Source organism: Chiroxiphia lanceolata, chromosome 4 (genome assembly GCF_009829145.1).
Source record: "Chiroxiphia lanceolata isolate bChiLan1 chromosome 4, bChiLan1.pri, whole genome shotgun sequence".
Taxonomy (NCBI): domain Eukaryota; kingdom Metazoa; phylum Chordata; class Aves; order Passeriformes; family Pipridae; genus Chiroxiphia; species Chiroxiphia lanceolata.
In genome coordinates, this window is record NC_045640.1 from 48,121,890 (window position 1) to 48,138,531 (window position 16,642).

Genomic DNA, 16,642 nt, shown 5'->3' on the forward strand with positions numbered 1-16,642 from the left:
GTATGCAAGCACAGAGAAAAGACTGCAAATATAGATATCCCTGATTATGTTATTGTCCATTAATTAATTTCTTAGACCATCTATGTGTAAAGTAAAAAGGTTTTGAAAGATGTGACAGTAACAAGGCTGTGGTGTTTCTTTAACTAATCACCATCACTGCGGGGTGCTGGAAATTTTAATGCACGTTTTATATGCTCATTTCATTGAAGAATTACTTTTACTTCTATTGGCCTTAATTTTTCCTTTATTTGCAGAGCAGCAATGAGAAAGGTGTGATTTGATTCAGCTAGTGTGCTGCCCAGAAGCCACTTTGGCATGTAAATCATCTATAGAGGAGACAGACTGGCTGGTAACTACAAATAGGGGCAGATGATAAGACCTTTAGTCTCCATTTGCAACTCTTTCACTGGGTGCAGAAGTAATGCGGCTTCTCTGAGACTTGTTTTAGTTACCCATGAAATAGGGAAATCATATTTATCTGTCACCTGTGAGCATAGTGTGGTTTTACACCCTATCACCCCCCGAGTTCTTGGAAAGCCTGAAATGAAATTTCCTCACAATATATTTTTGCTTCTAATTTTAGCCAAAACCAAATGCAAAGTAGTGTACAGTGTGAGGCGAGGCAGGTAAATAAATACACTAAGCAAATCTTCTGAAACAAAAACATTTTGGCCGAGGGTTTAGATTCCAGCAGGAATTAGAGCTCCTTTCTGGTTTACTGATACGGTTTCACAAGTTCATAGTGATACACAGTCACCTTGGCTATAAGTCATTCTGATGTGTTGCCATCAATGTCACAGGAAGGAAAGATTTGGCCCACGCCACGTAAAAATAATGTGGTATGCGGGTAAGCAGACAGGCACCAACACAGTAAATAGCAGTTCAGAAAACAGTAGCATTTTAAGCTTTGTTAATAGCGAGGAGCCAGGTACATTAAAGGAGCAGACAATTTGTTTGATAAGCAATTGATATTTGACAGGCCAGTGACAGCCATGTTGTCAGGAGATCACAGCTCCTGCCTCAGTATGTGACTTTAAAAACTTCACTAGGGGAAAAATTACAGTCAGGCAAGCAGCAGCAAGGCATAGCCTAAGGCATTATCTGCCAATAACTAAGTCCTAGGGAAAACTGATTTGTGGCTTCTGATCACATGAACCTATAGCCTTCACTATTGACTAATTGTGGTTCATCTGGATGTAGATCTATCTTGGCTAACAAGAAAGCGCTAGAGGTCTTCATTTAGCCATTGAGCTGAGTCTCTGGAGACATGTGTGCAGCTGTCTTTACCTTCTTACCAATCAACACATCAAAAGCTGCAGAATATATTTCCACTTTCAGAAATGCAAACTGCAAGTGAGATAAAGTTGCCAAACTAGACTTGAAAAAGAGTGAATGATTATGACTCTACTCCAAATACATAAGATAAATCATTTATGACCATGCAGAACTTTGCTATCTATATACAATGAAGTCAATTTATCAGCTGGACAGCCACATCATTTTAATGTAACTGTAAAGGATTAAAACAATTTTATGTGCCTTTTTTTTCCAATAAAGCACCAAACCAGGGAGAACACAAGCAGACCAGGTGAATGCATGTTCCCTTGCACAAAGTGGCCATTGAATGATGCTGTTTTTATTTGTTTTATCTTAGTGAAAATAGTTAAAAATAATCTACTTGGGCACCATGAAAATCAGCTGTTAATTACTATGCAAAGCATCTTACCTAGTCCAAACATTATGCTAAAATTGGGAAAAAATTATCAAACAGTACTATAGAAGTATTTGAAGCTAAAGCTACAGGAGAGACAGGGTCAGCAATTTTGACTTAAATCATTTTCTTGGCTTCTGCTCTGGTTAATAATTCTTTCAACTAAAGGCTGTTTTGGCAAGTCTTGTCAACTTCACACCACTGAAGGAGCTGAGCTCCATCAATGCTGTCAGAATTTAAAACTCTATGGCAATTTTTTAAGTGAAATTACAGTTTGACTTAAAAGTTCAGATTTAAGTCACATTGGATTTTTTAGGGAAACAGTTTTCTTCAGACCCAATTGAACAAGAGTTTTGTGATATCTGTTAATCAAGGCAGGACCAGCCAGTGTTGGATCTGACTCTCAGTCTCACTCTACAAGGCATGCCCAAACCACCATTGCTTTTTCTTGTTTGTGCTGACTCTAAGTCAGGAAAAAAGTTTTTCTTGTGAGATTTCTGTTTCCTCTCAGTCCAGCTGAATGGGAATACAAAATAGTGCAGAATCTTTGCAGGATTTCAGTATCTCTGCATGCCAGTTTGGCTTCAGCAGGGAAACGGCAAATATTTTTGCCATATCACATCCTGCGGAGTTAAATTGGGGTTAACAGTCTGGCAGAGAAGAGCAAATTGACCACATAAAATTAAAAGCAATAAAAACATCTCCCTAGAATGTCAGTCCTGAAAGTAACTTTGCACATTTTTAGTTATATTAATGAATACATGTTACTGGATTACCTATTTTGACCAAGATCAAAGACGATAATAAAACTAGATAAGCAGTCTGGGCGCAGGAATTACTAGGAATTTAGACGAAGAGATGAATTAAATTTAAGACCTGTTTTTGAGGGTAGATTGTTTATGTAGAAGAAGCTTATCAGTGCGTTTTCAAAGTTTGGGTATTTAACATAAAAATTTTCTGCATTTGTTGAGGTGTACTTATTGCTAGTTACTTTTATTACTACTGATTTTGTCCTAGCACACAGATGAACTTTTTTTTCGTAATAGCTAAATACATGTATATATCACATTTCTTTTTGTTGGACTTCCACTGTGAAGCTTTTGCCCAACAGACTTACGATAAATGACAAAAGCTCTTACAAACAGGGCAAGCAGTTCAACCTGTTCCCAAAACTGCCACATCCTTCTTGTTACAAAACCTTCTTTTCACATTGCTTATAATTTTGTAAAATCAACTCCCAAGGATAACATTTTCCACACTGACATAGTTACTCTGGAAAATATCTCTACATCTTGTCTCCTGTCTTTGAAGGACAGGAATGCCTCTATAGTCAAAGCAGGGATGGTTTGTTACCACTTACTCAAAAATGCCTACAGTTGGCCAAGTTGGAAAACTTTGTGAGGAAAAATAAAAAATAAAAAAAATCACCTTTCAGTACAGTCTCAGTAAAAATAGCTTCTGCTTTTAAGAATTTTTTTCAGAGTGAAAACTCTGAAGATTTTGCCTTGCTAAACACACTCTGACCCCCACAAAAGACAGGATGGGCACAAACTTAGGGCAACGGTGACGTGGAAGTGTTTCTAAAATTTTCTCTCAAAGGACTGCTCCTCGTCAGGGCTGCTGCTAGGTCCTGTAGCTACAAGCAGGGCATTACCAGCATTTCTATACTCCTTATTAACACTCCTCATGGAGGTGGGAGAAGCCACTGGAGTTGGAATCCAACAGAGTGGAAAACTACAAAGAGGGAGATGCAGGGTTTATGAAGCCTGCTGGGAATTCAAGCAGGGAAAAGGAAAAAGTGTGACAAGTACTTTACAGAGAAAGGGATAAGGAGAGGATAAATGAGACTTAATGAGAAATTTGTAGCTAAATGGGTTTTTATTAGGAAATACTAGTTTACCAACCTTTTAACTTCCCTGCAGAAATTAGTTTCATTCAGGAAACAGTTCCCAGCTCTTGAATGGAAATTTTGGAAGCAGAAAAAGTCTGGGTGAAGGAAGGGAAGGGGAAGAGAAAACTTATCCAGTATAGCTCAGTGCTTCAAATGTTTGCCTAAGCACTACAAGACTTCCCTCCAGGGCATAACTCAAACCTCAGCTTTCCACTTTCCACAGAAATATCCTCACAGTCAATGTATTGGTTGCACCAAGGAGAGTCTTTTTTGCAAATGCTTTTACACAACAAAGCACTCTTCAATTAGAAAATGCCAACATGCAAAATTCCTTCCTTACTCCAGTTCCCCATTCCTCCACCCACCATGTCTTATAATTCAGCTTTTAAAGACAGAAACATGATTTGTTTTTTCAAATCTCTCTCTTCTCACTCAATGTGCAGGACCAAGCTGCTCTGGAGATGAATCCAAACTTTGAAAGCAACAGCTGTAGTAACCTTGCTTCATTCATCACAAAGGTGACCACCATAGAATATGACAAAAGTTTATCTCATCATCAGATCAATTCACACTTGAGACTTCACTTCTTCAGAAATATGTATCTCTAAAAAAAATCCTTACAGGCAGACATGAACTAGGCATTGTTACCTAGGCACCTGAACACAGGCTAAAGGTGCTGATCTGCAGAACGCACCACTCCTGGGATATTTTATGAATTTTAAGTACATACCATATATTCTGAAGAAAAGCAAAAAAGTAAAGCATGTTCTGGATGAGAAGGCACAAAACTTCTTTAACCTAAATGAAAGGTTGTTGTCATAAGGGGAAGAGCTGATGATGGAACTGTTTACTTCCGGAGAAGTACACATAAAACAAGGATGCAAGTTATTGTATTTTGCTATCTTAACCCCTCTCAAGTGTCTTTTAATTGTTTTGCAAACTGGATGGCTGCTTTATGAACAAATTGCCTTTCTTCCCATTTGGAATTTGAACTCTCCAGCTTTCTGGAGGGAACACCCTGAATCATTCTGATATTCTGTGACAATTGAAAAACAAATGAAGGAAATAGTTGGCACATCATGTCTTTTTTTTTTTTTACTACCTCTGCAGCAATTTGAGAATTGGTTGAGTAAAATAACCTTTTCTACTCCTAAGAGTTTCACATTTTTAAATTACTAGGGCAGTAATTTATATAATAAAGACATAAATCTATCTATATAATATAAAGAAAAAAATATGGTTTTTATATCTATTTGCAGAACTCTGAAACTCCAGAGATATAAAACCCAAATAAGGAATATGTGTAAATTAAAGAGTAAAGCCCAGATAATTTCACCATGCTAGAAAGGAGATTTTACACTTTGAGTAAAACTTTAGTTTTGATCAAAGGAAAGTCTTCAGAATTAGAAGATGCAGCAGCAGGCTGGCAGATGCCAGTGCCAGCACTCGAGAGGATAGCTATGGTGAGGACTGGAGAGCTTTAGAAAATTCAATGCAGTTCTTTAGCTCTAACAGGTCAGATCTCCTCCACCTTTCCCAAAGAGTATTTAGGAGGCTGAAAGCATCTGTAAATAACCTCTGTCAGGGACACAGCAGCCACACCTCCTTGTGGGACACAGTTTATGCTTAGCTAACAGGTACAGCTGTGGTTAGAAATGGCAGCTTGACATTCAATCCCATTTCTCCCAAGCTCATCGTTTTGCAGGAAGACAAGTCAGCAAGGCCTGAAGTACTTCAGGAATCCCCCTTTTACATGCTGAGGAAGACACAGGATCAGGATTTGATGCTGGGCGCCACTTGCAATAACTTGGGCACACAAGAGCAGATGTCTGTTCTCAATAACTCCTCCTCTCTCTTGTCTTTTTCTATCCCAAGAATGAAGTTAAACAACTCCCCCATATTTTATTAATTTTTAAACATTTATTAATAATAATTCCAGTAATTTCAGCACAGTAGACTAACCATAACATAGGAATGATTAATATATGCCATGACTGATAGAACCTGAAGGTGTTACCTCATGAATTGTGTCTGGAAAATATACCCCTACCTATAGTAACTCCACACAGAAGCCTAATAAGCAGGATTGGCCCAAAGTTTTGTGGTAGGACGCAGTTCTTATGCCTGTGTGGTCAGAGGAACCCGAGGCCACAGTTTCAGCCCTCCCCATCTGCACAACACTCTGCCACCATTTCTCAGCCAGTGTCAGGAAACCCAGAACCTTCAGAAGAAAAATTTGGTCCAATGCACAGAAACTGTTTATCCAACCACTACCACTAACATTTCCATACTGTTTAAAATACATCAGGTGATTTAATGAGACCACTACTAAGCATTACAACCAAAGAGGTTAATTTGAGGACTGGTACAAATGTCTTCATAATCACATTCAGCATGTGTGTATCACCCACCTCATTTTTATGTGCTTATCTTCTTTTTCTTAACTCTGTTTACCAAGAAACATTTCATCATTTCATTCCCCCAAAGGTACATTTTTCCAATTATTTTCTGCCTTATGGATTATGCACCATATAATAACAAAAAAGACACTACCTTGTTTGGTGAAGGAGACATGTCTTACACTTTGCTAACATTATAGCCAGATTTCACGGTCATGGGAAAACAAAACACCCCAAATGGAGCAGTTATTAATTCAATAAATCCAGCTGCTTTCAGTGCTCTGGGCAAAAGGCAAAGTTAAAAGCAGCTGCTTGTTGACAACATGTGCGACCTGACCAGGGGAAGGTAGCTGTTTTAGCACATCATCCACCACTTTGAAGGCTGACTGCACTCAATTTCTTAGACAATCTACACACCATTTTCAGTTCTGTACCTCCATAATTTATCACAACAATACCTCAAGCATACAGATTGGGGGGGGTGGGGGGATGAAAGCAATTTACAGTATAAAGATGAAAGAAGCTGGACGGCTCAAGAAGACCTACTATGTAAATCATATCCACAACTTAAAGGAATGTCGCTATAATATTCTGGAATTAATTTCTTCAGCATTCCTATATAGGTCAGACAAAGGTAAATGTAGTTTCCTCCTCCCCCAACCACTGTATCTGGAGTTGTTTATCAATAGATTAAAGAGGAAATTGATTTTGCCTCCCTTTCTCTATGTGGACAATAAGAACCTTATGTATAAAAACTTTTGATAAAAATAACAGCAATCAGTAAAAAATTAGTGTGCAATCTGTCTGTATGTCTTCGCTTCAGATTTTTGGGCACATCCTTCAAAAGTTACTCTTCATGATACTCAAGATTAAGAAAGGAAAATAATCTTTTCCCAGCAAAAGGCTAGCGCACACACAGTGTATCCCAGATATATCTCTCCAATATTAGCTAACTTCAAAAATACAAAAGTTATGTACAGCCTTTATAACATTTCTAAAAAATTAAATATGTGATTTTAAAACCAGTATTTTTAAATTGATTTCAAACAGAGATCTATATTTTCTGACAGCTTTCTAAATTAAAATTGCTAAATATGTTTGATTAATCAAAGGTGTGTTCTCCAATGGGAAAAAATTGGGTTTTTTAAGACTATGTGCAGAGACAACTTTGATTTTTTTATTGATGCTTTGGTAACCATCTTTTGCATACAAGTTTTTTTTTTTTATTGTGTTCAGCAGGTGCACCATGTATCCCAAGGAGAACCAAATGTGTGCATGAAAATCTCTTTACACAATATTCCATCTTCTCTCAATTATCAGTGACATATTTATCTGAGAAAACTCTGCATTTACTTACATTTATTGTATGCTTATTAGCACTTGAACTACAATCTGCCTCTCAGACTCTTTCCCCTGGGATCTACTTTTAAAGGGACAAGCATCTCAACAGTTTCAAACAGCTGCTATGGAAAAAAATCATCATGAGTGTTTCTTTCTTCCTCCTCAATTGTGGACTTAAATCTCAAAATACACTGAGGCTGAGTTGCAAGAAGCAGTTGCAGTCACAGGATTAACTCCAGACACCTCCTGCTCCAGCAGGCTCGAAGTTGGGGCTTATACCAGTGGAAAGGTGATACAAGAGATATTCATCTCTTGCTTTTCACACTGGTGGGTCCTGACATTCTGGGTCAAGCAAACTTTTAATGAATGAGAAAACTATTTGAAGTTATATTTAAGTATTTCTAAATATATTCAGTGTTTTTCTCTCCTTCCAAGGAATATATTTTTAGACTTCAGGCAACCAGTTTTAAAGACAAAAGGCTTCTGAAAAGAACACAAATGTAAGACTGTATTTCGGCAGAATATGTAGTACATTTTTTACATGTGATTTCTCACAGGAAAGGTAACCCATTCTCATACAGAGGAAACAGGGGATAACATATTAGCTTTTCAATGGATAATTCCTCAAACCATGTTTCAGCCCACATCTTTAGATACCCTTCTGGGTCCATAACATGCACATCCTCAGTGAATGTCTAAACTTCATATCATCCTTCATGTAGGCATATGTGTAGATACAATTGCTCCCTACTTCAGACACTGTCTATTCAATTCAACTTAGCCATTACCTCATCTTTCATTCAAAGAAGTACGTAAAACTGTGCTTTCACTACTCTGACTCCTTGCTGAAATCACCCACTCTCAGTTTGACTCCACCGTACCTCAAAAGCTGACTTAAAATTACAATTTGCTTTTTTTGCCCTATCTAATACTAATATGTCACTTTGAATTTTCAGATTTCTTTGTATTTTTCCATGGTGGATCCCTTCTGAAAGACCCTGATAATCTTGCCAATGGTTAACTCTTAGCCATCAGGCTACACATAACGATACTGTTGTATTTTGGGGGCTGATCATCACACCCCGTTTCACTTAGGCTCCACTGGGATGCACAGTGAGTGAATCACCAGATCTAAGGCTGACCAAATCACAAAAAAGCATTTGCCACCTTGCCTGGGTAAATAATGTTGGCCAGAAAATGCAAGCTGAACAGGGAGTATTTCACAGTTCATGTCTAAACAATAAAATCTGTCCCGACAACATTTCTGCCTTTCTGTAAAGCCCAGACAGTCCAATGTGCCTCTTTAGCCTCGGCAAAATGCAGGGGTAAAGAGTTTTAAGAGGACTTCTGTTAAAAAGCAGATGGTAATACCATTCAGTACTGAAAAATAAGATGGTACCCATCAGATCTACACGTGAAACAGCAAAGATCTTTCCATACAGTAAGTGACCCCATGCTATAGTGTGACTGAGTCAATTTTATTATTCATATGGAAGTGGATGAATTGATATGAATGAGAATGAAACTGTGCCTCAATATTCAGCTTCCAAAAATGCATCATTGTTAGCATTTTACTAAAAAAAACACAAAAAATTAACCGAACTTTTATGAATTGATGTGTTTTCTTGCTATACAAAAACATTACACAAAACATGAATTTTTTTAAAAAAATTGCATTCATATAAAGAAATACAGAAAAGAAATTCTCACCTGATTATTTTTCATAGGACTATATTATAGCCGTAGTTTGAACGTCCAATGGGCTGGGAAATTCTTTCCTTAGAATAGAAGGTTATGCTTAATTGTCCATCACCTGTGCTAGGTCTAGGTAGATTGACTGGGTGGATCAGGGTACCTAGAGCATAGGGAGAAGGAAAAGGAAGAGCTGTCATAGCTGCTGTCACCAGGGGTCCAAAGAACAGCAGGTCAAGGCTGTTAGATTTACAGCACCTGCACTAAATTTGCAGCCTCTCTGTTCAGGTATGAAGGACCTCCTATGACACTTGGATAGTCGCCTCTGAAGAAGGGAGGAGCTGGCTGTTTATGTGCAATGAATTTGAACAATACCAATCCCAACGTGGCTCAGAAGCTTGGAATTCTTCTGTGTTAGCAACGCCTGTGTCTCTAGCGTTTCCAGACTCTGCAGAAATCCTCACTTTGCCCCTAGTATTTCACGTAGATGAACATACCTTGCTCAAAAGCAGAGAGCAACAAACACAATGCAGTTTTCTGAAAGACACATGGTACCTCTTGTATTGTACAGTGCCACCTTATCTGCCTGAGTGCTAAGCTGCTCAAGTCACATGTTTTAACACGACAAAATCTGTAGTATGGGGAAAGACAATCAAGGGTGGAACTGCCCCCAGTTCGTGGTCAAGCCTAAGAAGAGGGGATCAGGGGCATCCCACAAGCTCTCCTGGGAGGCTGTTTCACTGATGTTCCAGCTTTTTTAACTTCAATAGCTGCAAAGCAGAAAGCCAGAAAATGTGCACACAGTTTAACTACTGTACCAATCTTTCCTTTAGGAGCTCTTCTGCTGTTATAGTGTGCAGAAGGCAGGGAAATATGTTCCTTTCTTCTTACTTTGCTTTCTCACGTGGTGATTGTAACCACACATTTTCCGTGTTCTTGGATTGGTGTTTTTCCTCTTTCACTATCCTGTATATTTTGGATATTTCTTTTCTCAGTCTGGAAAGAGCAGCAGCGAAGTCTTTGTTGCTTGGTGACTTCTCAAGTTCTTATTTTGCAATTCACAGCAAAGATGCTTGTATAATTTGTACTACAATTACAGCCAAATAATCACAACATGAATGTTGTATTCCTGCTGTCTTAAGAGAGTTTTCAAAAGAAAAAAACCCACAGTCATCTGTCCACCTTAAGTACTAGCTACTGGAAAAAAAATCCATTTGCAGTAGATTTTGTAATGTCAAAATTTTCCATGTAAGTTCAGAGGAGAGAGTTCTTCTCAGACAATTTTATAAAATGTTATCAGTGCTCCATGTGTATAATCTGTAATCCAGTTGCAGGGGAAATGCACTTCATTATCACAGCAATATTCATTTTTATTTCTAATTATTCCTCTTTTTACAAATACAATCAAATGGCTGAAAGCCAGTTTTGTTCTTCTGTTATATCAGTTATTGTTGTACAAGGAGAAGGAAGGAAGCTGTGACACTCCTGCAATCTCATTTTAGAAAGATAGATCCTTCTAGGGATGAAGAAAGAAAATCATGACTGCATTTTATGCCATATGTGGTACTAACATGAAAAATAATCTGCTTTTTCTACTGCTGATTGAATGCTGGGGGGGATCGCAAGCAGATATAGATTAGAGTATATATTTGTACTTTATAGTTACTGACAAATAACTCCCACTAGATCACAACAGTTGATGGGCAGTGTCACATTAAACGACAAAGCTTGACTTCCCTATTAACATCAGTTTAAATTTGGTATTTTTTCCTGTGTGAATTCCAAAAAAAATTTCCAAGTGTTTAAATTATGTTTAATCTGATTTATTGAATGTCCCTGAAGATTTACTCTATAATAGCTTTGTTTAGAATGACACACTAACTCCTTCCCCCCCACATACCATTTTTCCTTTTCTTTTATATAACAAATTTCTTAAAAAAAAAAAAAAAAATAGAGTGTGAGACAGAAAGCTTATATTTCAGGGAAGAATGGTGTGAGGGGCCGGGGAGGCCACATAATTGGGTGTGATGTGTCAGTTTCTCTAGTGACTGTCGGGACTATTCTGTCATCACTTCCGCAGCGCGTAAGCGAGAGGACTGAACAAATCTCCATGTCTCCCATGTCTTAACCAAACACTGGAGTCTCCTCTAAGAGAAAGTTAGTCAGGGGACGTGCAGGTGTTTTAAACATTAGCAAAGGAAGCAAGAGATGGGGGAAATGTAAGAGAAAGGCAAAGGACCAGATAGTGTAACATAAAAAGAAGGGTTTGCCAAAACCAGCGTATTCATACAGGTTCTGCTTAGCAAATTGTACTCCTAAAAATAAAATCATTAAAAATAAAATTAACCCCAACAGTCCAAAGCTATCCTAGCTAAAGGTAGATATAGCTTATTTTACAGCTATGGGCTAGTCTGCAAAGGCTGCTTTTTCATTATTTCTCTAGCTGCTTTCTTTTCCCTAAAGAGAAAACAGAAAAAACTAACAAGACATCACACTTCACCTGCCTTCTGAGCAATTTCTGAGTGGGCAGATAAACACAGTAGGTAGTTAAGAGACACTGCAGCTGTAGTTTTTTCTCCCTAAACCTTCTAAGAGTTATGCCATCAGTCACAGTGAGCAAAATTCAAACCTTCTACCTTAGGTGGCAAAAATACAGACCTTCATATTGGAGCTGGTCATCTCTTTATAGTCAAATTAAAGAAATGGGCAGATGTCCAGGATAGTTCATCTGACAAATTTTAGATATTGTCATTAAAAGGAGAAATGCACCCTGAAAGTGCCATTTGATTTCCATTTATTTTGAAAGACAATAGACTCATTGTTCAGATGCAGATGTATACATTACATTTTAGTCTCACAATATGATGATGACTCAGCGGCTTCTTGTATGAAGGAATGAAGCACTGACATTTAAAGAAGCAAATGAGGAAAACTCCAGGTTTGTTCATTTATGTTTTAACAAATTCACATTTAAACCATGCCTAGTTCTGTAGAAGAAAAGGATCATATACTGTACTTCGGTTTTGCCATACTCCTCTGCACCTCTGCTATGCTCAGTTAAACAGGAGACTTCACCATAATCCATGGTCATGATCCTTCCCCTTTCTGGTTCTGGACCTCTAAAGGCCCAGAATGTAAATTTAAATATTACGAAATTAAATTATATTCACTGCATGCATACTGGAACTTATTGACATAGATTTTCTCACATAAATGTTTCTTTGTCTTTGGAAACTGTCCCATATCAGAATGAGTGGGATTAATGGATAAAATACCAACTTTATTTCAGATACACAAGATATGTACCAACCTGTATCAAATCATGGACCAGCAATGCCTTTTTGCCATGTACCTAGACAACTTCTGATTTGGACAATAAACAGGGCACACACTAAGAGTTTATACTTGGCCCCTGTGAGTAGATCAACAAAGCAAACCTCTTCTATGTTATGTTTCACTGTTTTGTTTTACCAGTGAAGTTGGCACTGCAGAAGTTCCCTTCTATGGTACAAATTGGTTTAGAGCTCTTGTATCTGAAACAAGAATTGTGCTTTCTAGGCCTAATGCTGCCATGATTTATATATACACATATGCACTAAATCCCTCAGGTTTTCAGAACAGAGAAAATTAGGGATGTACTACTTTGTGGTGCCTAACTTACTATATAGACTTCAACTCTGTGGACTGACACTGTTTTTCACAGGGATCTAGGAATAGGACTTCAGGGTAACATCTACTATTCCAAGTCCCATCCCTCTCACACAAAGGCAACTGCACAATAAAAGAGCCCAGAAGGATTTACAGATTATGAAGTCTGTGCAGTATTGTAACCTGTGACAAACCAAGGTTCAGGTAAAGAAAAAAAAAAAAAGAAAAAAAAAGGCATTAGAAAGTTATAGAAACAAAATGGAAATGTATTGTTACTATTTTAGAACTTTGAAATAAGAGGAAATGTGTAAAAGGAAACCATCGAGTGTGTGTACAGTACGGGTCACGTCTCAGACCTGTTTCAAAGAAGAGTAATCTGTACTGTTTGAAAACCTTTCGTCTTAAGACTGGGGAAGAAAAGAGTATCCAGGAGTTTATCCAAAAACCAGACTCCTAATAAATTCACCAAATGTAAATTATTTCAGATACTGTTAGAAATTACCTGAAATGGCACTTGAAGTTCCAAACTAAAGCTAGCATGAATGCTCTGATTTGGAACAAGCAGATTTATTTTTTTTTTGGTGCATATTTTTTATTATTAGGATAACAATTAGGAATGGAAAAACCAATAAAATTTTGCAGCAATAGTCCTTTGATCAGAACTAGAAAGCCTGAGAAAACTTACAAGAAAGCTTGTTCTCAGGAGAGGAACTTCATCTGCGTTGGAGCAAACAGCATCCAGACACCACCACCAGGCACATGAGAAATACCATAATGAGCACAGCCTTGTATCTTGCAGTATTTGAAAGGCTTGCATTTGAAGAGCATGCAAAAACAGAAACAGATTTTCTTTCTAGTTTCCCTCTGCATTATATATTAGATTATCATTGCCATACGTGAGACCTGTGGAATTTGGAAAAAAGCTTTCTTTATGGGCATGACAACGAATAGGATGAGCTCCAGAAATACTATGCTGTAGGGTACGTGTTCCGGGACAGGTGTCCCAACCAAAGAAAATTTCTTATTTGACTTTGCTAGTCCAAAATGTACATTAATCACCTGACAGGGTCACTGCAGAGATCGTAGGATGTATTAGTTCAAACATCAAACATTTATTAGTTCAAACAATTTCACATACAACAGGACATAAAATTATTAGCTTCATATTATATAAATGACTGTAAGTGTCCTATTTGGCTTGCAAGTCTGCAACCACAATGGCATTGAGAAGTAAAAAAAAACTTTACACCAATACTGCCTTAAAACACATCATACATGGGGGATTTTCCATTTTGAGGGGAAAAAAATCCGCAAATGTATAGAACACAAATCCTTTGTTTCAAATGCCATAACTATTGATTTCACACCAAAGTGCCTCTAAATGAATTTTTAGAACAAGAAGCATTTATTCACTCAGCAATTTTATACCTGCAAATTCTACAAAATAATTTCTTTTAATTTCTGTTTTTAACAGGACAGGAGCCTGTTTGACTCTCCATCATTAATTGTCATCTTATGCTTAACAGCAAAACTCTGTATGTGAAGGGACTGTGAAGAAGGCAGAAGCTATAATTCATTGGTACTAATACAGGACAACGAAACAGAAGAAACTACAGAATATAGCTAGTTGTGTTTCCTTTCATGAAATTTGTATTTTATATATACATTTATATCTATGAAATATAATTTCAGTCATTTCACCAGTTAGAGCAGAAAAGGTTTTATCTGAAGTAATGGAAGCTTATATTCCATTTTAAATATATATATTTGTGTGTACTCTAGTAGATGTTTATGTTGTTACTCTTAGAGATTTTCAGTTTTCATAGAGCTAATGCAAGAAATATTTACAAAAAAAACCCCATGTTAGAATAATTAATTTTGATAGACATACTTTTCTAAAATCCTATCCCAGTAATGATAATTTACTGATCAATCTTGTGAGGCTGAGTCCAAGTAACACAGGAGTGAAGAAACAGCAATCGAAAGACACAGTTGAATAAATAATTTGTTATTACTTTTAGTTAATTCTTAACGAAGACTATTGAATTGCATGTAAAGGAGATACTGATGAGAGAGAGCTTCAGGGAGAACTCAGTGTTACCCAACATCCTTACTGAGACAAGGATTTCCAGTTTTGAGGAATCAAATTCCCATGTATTTTATTATTCTTGCTGAAGCAGCAGCCAAACAAAACGTCAGCAAAGCTAACATGCTGCTCACAACTCAAACCAAATGTAGGGTCTGATCCTCTAACTTAGAACCCATCCTTTATCTTCCCAAAGATCTGGGGAAGAAGTAAAAGTTTATCTGAGCAAGATGAGCACTGCCTGCAAAGTAAAGCTGCATGCAGACTGTCCAACCTTTTTAATTAAATGTGTTTGTGTGCTCAGTTAGAGCAGAAGCAGAAACAGATCTCTGACCAGGTAAACTTGCTGGAAATACTTTAATTTAAAAAAATAAAATTTTGAAATGAGGTACTTGCCAAAAGTTTTTAAGGTGATCTTAAGGTCATGCCATTGAAAAAAACAAGTTTGAAATAGTAAAACAGACTTTAAAAGAAACTCAGATTTCAAAATGGAAGGCAGTTGTCAGTGGATTCCGATGGGATTCTGTGCAGTTCAACTGCCTCATATATAACTTTGAAAAAGAATTTTGACACCACAAAAATTAATCATTTTATTGCAGAAATATTTCATGATTATGAGATTGGGAAAGAAAAAATTATTATCAATAAATATGAAGTAAAATACAGACAGGAAAGGCAATCCAAATAATATCACGATAGACACTAAAATCAAGTTTCAGGAAAGACACATAGTGGACAGCAAGAACCAGTTTGACGTGTGGCAAAAAAAAAGCAGATAAAATATTTAGAATTGTTCTGTAAGTAATAGAGGGTAGTGTAAGTCTTTGGTGGGGCAGCCACTTCTTGAAGACTGGATGCTGTTCTGACCTCCATAAAAATATAACAGAGCTTCAAAAAATATAAAGAAGTGTAGGACAATGACAAAGAATGAACAAAGATACAAGTGCCATTCTCTAGACAGATAAACTAATTAGACTTGGGACCCTTCAACACAGTAAAAACATGGTGTGAGAGAATTTGTTCCCTGTTTCTGTTCTCAAGTAAAAATTTCCACAGTGTCTCACAACAGGAGAACTAGGGAATATCAAATTAAATTGTTATACAGTCCATTTAAAATAAGCACTTTACCAGGAATTCTTTTTTTCAAATATATCATAATTAAATTCACTGTTCAACCTAACTCATTGCTACACTGTGCCACAAGTGTAAATAGAACTAAAATGCAACCGGACAAATTTATTGAAGAGAGGACTATCAAGGGCACTAAAATACAACAATATGGTACTGCCTATTAAAAGAAATCTCTAAAGCTGAGATCATTGGAAGAACAAAAATATTCTCTACTGGACATTTTCTTGTACTCTTTCCCTAACCTACTGGCCACTGTCAGAAATTGGCCAAAATGTACTTCTGGTGTGATTCAAAACAATCACTCTTATATTCTCTGCCAAAACACCAAGTAAACAAGTTTATTTTTGTCTAGTGGGATGGAAGAAAAACAAAATATTAGAAAACACTGACAAAAACCATTTATTTTTACTAGAAATAAATACACTTTATGCATTTCCATAATTTTTGTCAAAAAATGCTTCAATTTAAGGGAAGTTAAGAAACTTGAATTATGTTCAATGAAAATTCCCTAAATGTTCAATTCACTTTGAAGTAGTCTTAAACACAAGTAAAATTCCTCTTTCTGTGAAACTGAAAAGCTCTGCTGGATGACAAGAACAGATTAGCTGTGACTAATCTGTACTGGTTTCATGGTTGTCCTTAGATACCTACTTCTTTCTTAATTGTCCATGGTCGGTAAATTACTGTGCAGTCTCAGAACAAGAGATATTCTAGCATTTCTTTCTGTATCATTTTATAATACT